We start from the raw sequence: 6,384 nt of genomic DNA, 5'->3' as shown, positions 1-6,384 counted from the left end.
CAAGTATCGTTCATGGGAATTTTTTTTTTCTTTTTTCAACTATTACCATGCACAATTACGTACCTTCCTTCCGCACTTTCAAGACGGTGGGGTTGTTCGCCAAGGCACCGTAAACTTGAGACCTACGAATGCATTACATACCATACACAGATGAAAAAAAAAAAAAAAATTACACTTCACTGTACATAATTCTTAACACTACTTCACAACTACTAAGTTGAAATTTTTTCACCGGGACAGCGCGAACGCAGTCCCGACTACCAAAAATTACGCGCCCGAGTTACCCACATTTGGGGTAATCGCAGAGGTCAGCTCAACCGAAGTGCAAGGGAAGAGCCTCACCCTGGGGGAACCCCCTGCTTGATCAGGGTAGCCCCTACGCCAGGTAAGTATGCTGCGCAGTGTTTCGCTTTTCTATTTCACTTGGAGCTCGGACCACCTCATCAACGTGTTTTGAGGTTATGTACTTCTACCTCCGAAACAGCTCTTTCCCCAGACATAACACTCCCGTGCCAGTTCATCACACTACATGACAGTACACACCAACAATGCAAATACAATTTCTTCCTACAACTGCCCGTTTCTACTCGCACCTCGTTTCCTTTGTTTCTGTACCCACGGCGACGGTCGACCGCCGCGTGCATTTGGTTACCCCGTTTGCCGCGTGGCGGCACTTGGTTACACCGTTTGCCGCGTGGCGGCACTCGGGTCGTCGCGTCCGCCTCGGCAAAAAGGCGGGCACCACGGCACAGTCGAGAGGGGAACTTTTTTCCATTAGCAACATACCTAGGGTTTCACGAAATATCGAGTGCCGTGTCCCACGAGGCGATTTTCGGACGATTCGCGGCTTCAGGCTGCACGACCGTACGCTATTTTCACCATTAGTGGTGGTCCGCACATTTTTCCTATATAGTCCGGATTTTCAAAGTTTCAACCGTGCTCTGGTTTCCCTTCAAACGCATAAATCTTTCGCCTTTTACTAAAGATTTCCGTGGAGGGGAACATTTGATGAGTCTTTAAACAATTTTTTGTTGTGCCCAGTGTTTACACACTGGGCCGGTTACCGTTAAACCACTGGGCCCGGGGGTGAGGCGGGGAGGGGGAAATCTGAAAAATCGAATTGGACAAGTATCGTTCATGGGAATTTTTTTTTTCTTTTTTCAACTATTACCATGCACAATTACGTACCTTCCTTCCGCACTTTCAAGACGGTGGGGTTGTTCGCCAAGGCACCGTAAACTTGAGACCTACGAATGCATTACATACCATACACAGATGAAAAAAAAAAAAAAAAATTACACTTCACTGTACATAATTCTTAACACTACTTCACAACTACTAAGTTGAAATTTTTTCACCGGGACAGCGCGAACGCAGTCCCGACTACCAAAAATTACGCGCCCGAGTTACCCACATTTGGGGTAATCGCAGAGGTCAGCTCAACCGAAGTGCAAGGGAAGAGCCTCACCCTGGGGGAACCCCCTGCTTGATCAGGGTAGCCCCTACGCCAGGTAAGTATGCTGCGCAGTGTTTCGCTTTTCTATTTCACTTGGAGCTCGGACCACCTCATCAACGTGTTTTGAGGTTATGTACTTCTACCTCCGAAACAGCTCTTTCCCCAGACATAACACTCCCGTGCCAGTTCATCACACTACATGACAGTACACACCAACAATGCAAATACAATTTCTTCCTACAACTGCCCGTTTCTACTCGCACCTCGTTTCCTTTGTTTCTGTACCCACGGCGACGGTCGACCGCCGCGTGCATTTGGTTACCCCGTTTGCCGCGTGGCGGCACTTGGTTACACCGTTTGCCGCGTGGCGGCACTCGGGTCGTCGCGTCCGCCTCGGCAAAAAGGCGGGCACCACGGCACAGTCGAGAGGGGAACTTTTTTCCATTAGCAACATACCTAGGGTTTCACGAAATATCGAGTGCCGTGTCCCACGAGGCGATTTTCGGACGATTCGCGGCTTCAGGCTGCACGACCGTACGCTATTTTCACCATTAGTGGTGGTCCGCACATTTTTCCTATATAGTCCGGATTTTCAAAGTTTCAACCGTGCTCTGGTTTCCCTTCAAACGCATAAATCTTTCGCCTTTTACTAAAGATTTCCGTGGAGGGGAACATTTGATGAGTCTTTAAACAATTTTTTGTTGTGCCCAGTGTTTACACACTGGGCCGGTTACCGTTAAACCACTGGGCCCGGGGGTGAGGCGGGGAGGGGGAAATCTGAAAAATCGAATTGGACAAGTATCGTTCATGGGAATTTTTTTTTTCTTTTTTCAACTATTACCATGCACAATTACGTACCTTCCTTCCGCACTTTCAAGACGGTGGGGTTGTTCGCCAAGGCACCGTAAACTTGAGACCTACGAATGCATTACATACCATACACAGATGAAAAAAAAAAAAAAAATTACACTTCACTGTACATAATTCTTAACACTACTTCACAACTACTAAGTTGAAATTTTTTCACCGGGACAGCGCGAACGCAGTCCCGACTACCAAAAATTACGCGCCCGAGTTACCCACATTTGGGGTAATCGCAGAGGTCAGCTCAACCGAAGTGCAAGGGAAGAGCCTCACCCTGGGGGAACCCCCTGCTTGATCAGGGTAGCCCCTACGCCAGGTAAGTATGCTGCGCAGTGTTTCGCTTTTCTATTTCACTTGGAGCTCGGACCACCTCATCAACGTGTTTTGAGGTTATGTACTTCTACCTCCGAAACAGCTCTTTCCCCAGACATAACACTCCCGTGCCAGTTCATCACACTACATGACAGTACACACCAACAATGCAAATACAATTTCTTCCTACAACTGCCCGTTTCTACTCGCACCTCGTTTCCTTTGTTTCTGTACCCACGGCGACGGTCGACCGCCGCGTGCATTTGGTTACCCCGTTTGCCGCGTGGCGGCACTTGGTTACACCGTTTGCCGCGTGGCGGCACTCGGGTCGTCGCGTCCGCCTCGGCAAAAAGGCGGGCACCACGGCACAGTCGAGAGGGGAACTTTTTTCCATTAGCAACATACCTAGGGTTTCACGAAATATCGAGTGCCGTGTCCCACGAGGCGATTTTCGGACGATTCGCGGCTTCAGGCTGCACGACCGTACGCTATTTTCACCATTAGTGGTGGTCCGCACATTTTTCCTATATAGTCCGGATTTTCAAAGTTTCAACCGTGCTCTGGTTTCCCTTCAAACGCATAAATCTTTCGCCTTTTACTAAAGATTTCCGTGGAGGGGAACATTTGATGAGTCTTTAAACAATTTTTTGTTGTGCCCAGTGTTTACACACTGGGCCGGTTACCGTTAAACCACTGGGCCCGGGGGTGAGGCGGGGAGGGGGAAATCTGAAAAATCGAATTGGACAAGTATCGTTCATGGGAATTTTTTTTTTCTTTTTTCAACTATTACCATGCACAATTACGTACCTTCCTTCCGCACTTTCAAGACGGTGGGGTTGTTCGCCAAGGCAGTAAACTTGAGACCTACGAATGCATTACATACCATACACAGATGAAAAAAAAAAAAAAAATTACACTTCACTGTACATAATTCTTAACACTACTTCACAACTACTAAGTTGAAATTTTTTCACCGGGACAGCGCGAACGCAGTCCCGACTACCAAAAATTACGCGCCCGAGTTACCCACATTTGCGGGTAATCGCAGAGGTCAGCTCAACCGAAGTGCAAGGGAAGAGCCTCACCCTGGGGGAACCCCCTGCTTGATCAGGGTAGCCCCTACGCCAGGTAAGTATGCTGCGCAGTGTTTCGCTTTTCTATTTCACTTGGAGCTCGGACCACCTCATCAACGTGTTTTGAGGTTATGTACTTCTACCTCCGAAACAGCTCTTTCCCCAGACATAACACTCCCGTGCCAGTTCATCACACTACATGACAGTACACACCAACAATGCAAATACAATTTCTTCCTACAACTGCCCGTTTCTACTCGCACCTCGTTTCCTTTGTTTCTGTACCCACGGCGACGGTCGACCGCCGCGTGCATTTGGTTACCCCGTTTGCCGCGTGGCGGCACTTGGTTACACCGTTTGCCGCGTGGCGGCACTCGGGTCGTCGCGTCCGCCTCGGCAAAAAGGCGGGCACCACGGCACAGTCGAGAGGGGAACTTTTTTCCATTAGCAACATACCTAGGGTTTCACGAAATATCGAGTGCCGTGTCCCACGAGGCGATTTTCGGACGATTCGCGGCTTCAGGCTGCACGACCGTACGCTATTTTCACCATTAGTGGTGGTCCGCACATTTTTCCTATATAGTCCGGATTTTCAAAGTTTCAACCGTGCTCTGGTTTCCCTTCAAACGCATAAATCTTTCGCCTTTTACTAAAGATTTCCGTGGAGGGGAACATTTGATGAGTCTTTAAACAATTTTTTGTTGTGCCCAGTGTTTACACACTGGGCCGGTTACCGTTAAACCACTGGGCCCGGGGGTGAGGCGGGGAGGGGGAAATCTGAAAAATCGAATTGGACAAGTATCGTTCATGGGAATTTTTTTTTTCTTTTTTCAACTATTACCATGCACAATTACGTACCTTCCTTCCGCACTTTCAAGACGGTGGGGGTTGTTCGCCAAGGCACCGTAAACTTGAGACCTACGAATGCATTACATACCATACACAGATGAAAAAAAAAAAAAAAATTACACTTCACTGTACATAATTCTTAACACTACTTCACAACTACTAAGTTGAAATTTTTTCACCGGGACAGCGCGAACGCAGTCCCGACTACCAAAAATTACGCGCCCGAGTTACCCACATTTGGGGTAATCGCAGAGGTCAGCTCAACCGAAGTGCAAGGGAAGAGCCTCACCCTGGGGGAACCCCCTGCTTGATCAGGGTAGCCCCTACGCCAGGTAAGTATGCTGCGCAGTGTTTCGCTTTTCTATTTCACTTGGAGCTCGGACCACCTCATCAACGTGTTTTGAGGTTATGTACTTCTACCTCCGAAACAGCTCTTTCCCCAGACATAACACTCCCGTGCCAGTTCATCACACTACATGACAGTACACACCAACAATGCAAATACAATTTCTTCCTACAACTGCCCGTTTCTACTCGCACCTCGTTTCCTTTGTTTCTGTACCCACGGCGACGGTCGACCGCCGCGTGCATTTGGTTACCCCGTTTGCCGCGTGGCGGCACTTGGTTACACCGTTTGCCGCGTGGCGGCACTCGGGTCGTCGCGTCCGCCTCGGCAAAAAGGCGGGCACCACGGCACAGTCGAGAGGGGAACTTTTTTCCATTAGCAACATACCTAGGGTTTCACGAAATATCGAGTGCCGTGTCCCACGAGGCGATTTTCGGACGATTCGCGGCTTCAGGCTGCACGACCGTACGCTATTTTCACCATTAGTGGTGGTCCGCACATTTTTCCTATATAGTCCGGATTTTCAAAGTTTCAACCGTGCTCTGGTTTCCCTTCAAACGCATAAATCTTTCGCCTTTTACTAAAGATTTCCGTGGAGGGGAACATTTGATGAGTCTTTAAACAATTTTTTGTTGTGCCCAGTGTTTACACACTGGGCCGGTTACCGTTAAACCACTGGGCCCGGGGGTGAGGCGGGGAGGGGGAAATCTGAAAAATCGAATTGGACAAGTATCGTTCATGGGAATTTTTTTTTTCTTTTTTCAACTATTACCATGCACAATTACGTACCTTCCTTCCGCACTTTCAAGACGGTGGGGTTGTTCGCCAAGGCACCGTAAACTTGAGACCTACGAATGCATTACATACCATACACAGATGAAAAAAAAAAAAAAAATTACACTTCACTGTACATAATTCTTAACACTACTTCACAACTACTAAGTTGAAATTTTTTCACCGGGACAGCGCGAACGCAGTCCCGACTACCAAAAATTACGCGCCCGAGTTACCCACATTTGGGGTAATCGCAGAGGTCAGCTCAACCGAAGTGCAAGGGAAGAGCCTCACCCTGGGGGAACCCCCTGCTTGATCAGGGTAGCCCCTACGCCAGGTAAGTATGCTGCGCAGTGTTTCGCTTTTCTATTTCACTTGGAGCTCGGACCACCTCATCAACGTGTTTTGAGGTTATGTACTTCTACCTCCGAAACAGCTCTTTCCCCAGACATAACACTCCCGTGCCAGTTCATCACACTACATGACAGTACACACCAACAATGCAAATACAATTTCTTCCTACAACTGCCCGTTTCTACTCGCACCTCGTTTCCTTTGTTTCTGTACCCACGGCGACGGTCGACCGCCGCGTGCATTTGGTTACCCCGTTTGCCGCGTGGCGGCACTTGGTTACACCGTTTGCCGCGTGGCGGCACTCGGGTCGTCGCGTCCGCCTCGGCAAAAAGGCGGGCACCACGGCACAGTCGAGA

General features: G+C 48.9%; 11 non-coding genes across 11 annotated transcripts; 5 read left to right on the top strand and 6 right to left on the bottom strand.

Moving 5' to 3' along the window:
• Nucleotides 1–230: 230 nt before the first annotated feature.
• Nucleotides 231–393, bottom strand: LOC134543774 (U1 spliceosomal RNA). The gene has a single exon (XR_010077235.1). It is a non-coding gene; the product is annotated as a U1 spliceosomal RNA (small nuclear RNA).
• Nucleotides 394–936: 543 nt separating this feature from the next.
• Nucleotides 937–1,056, top strand: LOC134543737 (U5 spliceosomal RNA). The gene has a single exon (XR_010077198.1). It is a non-coding gene; the product is annotated as a U5 spliceosomal RNA (small nuclear RNA).
• Nucleotides 1,057–1,356: 300 nt separating this feature from the next.
• On the bottom strand, nucleotides 1,357–1,519 carry LOC134543773 (U1 spliceosomal RNA). The gene has a single exon (XR_010077234.1). It is a non-coding gene; the product is annotated as a U1 spliceosomal RNA (small nuclear RNA).
• A 543-nt stretch (nucleotides 1,520–2,062) lies between these two features.
• Nucleotides 2,063–2,182, top strand: LOC134543736 (U5 spliceosomal RNA). The gene has a single exon (XR_010077197.1). It is a non-coding gene; the product is annotated as a U5 spliceosomal RNA (small nuclear RNA).
• Nucleotides 2,183–2,481: 299 nt separating this feature from the next.
• Nucleotides 2,482–2,644, bottom strand: LOC134543772 (U1 spliceosomal RNA). Its single transcript, XR_010077233.1, has one exon. It is a non-coding gene; the product is annotated as a U1 spliceosomal RNA (small nuclear RNA).
• Nucleotides 2,645–3,187: 543 nt separating this feature from the next.
• On the top strand, nucleotides 3,188–3,307 carry LOC134543735 (U5 spliceosomal RNA). The gene has a single exon (XR_010077196.1). It is a non-coding gene; the product is annotated as a U5 spliceosomal RNA (small nuclear RNA).
• Nucleotides 3,308–3,604: 297 nt separating this feature from the next.
• LOC134543775 (U1 spliceosomal RNA) lies at nucleotides 3,605–3,768 on the bottom strand. The gene has a single exon (XR_010077236.1). It is a non-coding gene; the product is annotated as a U1 spliceosomal RNA (small nuclear RNA).
• Nucleotides 3,769–4,311: 543 nt separating this feature from the next.
• Nucleotides 4,312–4,431, top strand: LOC134543734 (U5 spliceosomal RNA). The gene has a single exon (XR_010077195.1). It is a non-coding gene; the product is annotated as a U5 spliceosomal RNA (small nuclear RNA).
• Nucleotides 4,432–4,731: 300 nt separating this feature from the next.
• Nucleotides 4,732–4,894, bottom strand: LOC134543771 (U1 spliceosomal RNA). The gene has a single exon (XR_010077232.1). It is a non-coding gene; the product is annotated as a U1 spliceosomal RNA (small nuclear RNA).
• A 543-nt stretch (nucleotides 4,895–5,437) lies between these two features.
• LOC134543733 (U5 spliceosomal RNA) lies at nucleotides 5,438–5,557 on the top strand. The gene has a single exon (XR_010077194.1). It is a non-coding gene; the product is annotated as a U5 spliceosomal RNA (small nuclear RNA).
• A 299-nt stretch (nucleotides 5,558–5,856) lies between these two features.
• On the bottom strand, nucleotides 5,857–6,019 carry LOC134543770 (U1 spliceosomal RNA). Its single transcript, XR_010077231.1, has one exon. It is a non-coding gene; the product is annotated as a U1 spliceosomal RNA (small nuclear RNA).
• Between the last annotated feature and the right edge of the window lie 365 nt (nucleotides 6,020–6,384).

This window comes from Bacillus rossius, unplaced genomic scaffold (genome assembly GCF_032445375.1).
Source record: "Bacillus rossius redtenbacheri isolate Brsri unplaced genomic scaffold, Brsri_v3 Brsri_v3_scf177, whole genome shotgun sequence".
NCBI classification, from domain to species: domain Eukaryota; kingdom Metazoa; phylum Arthropoda; class Insecta; order Phasmatodea; family Bacillidae; genus Bacillus; species Bacillus rossius.
This window is presented reverse-complemented; position numbering and strand designations above follow the sequence as displayed.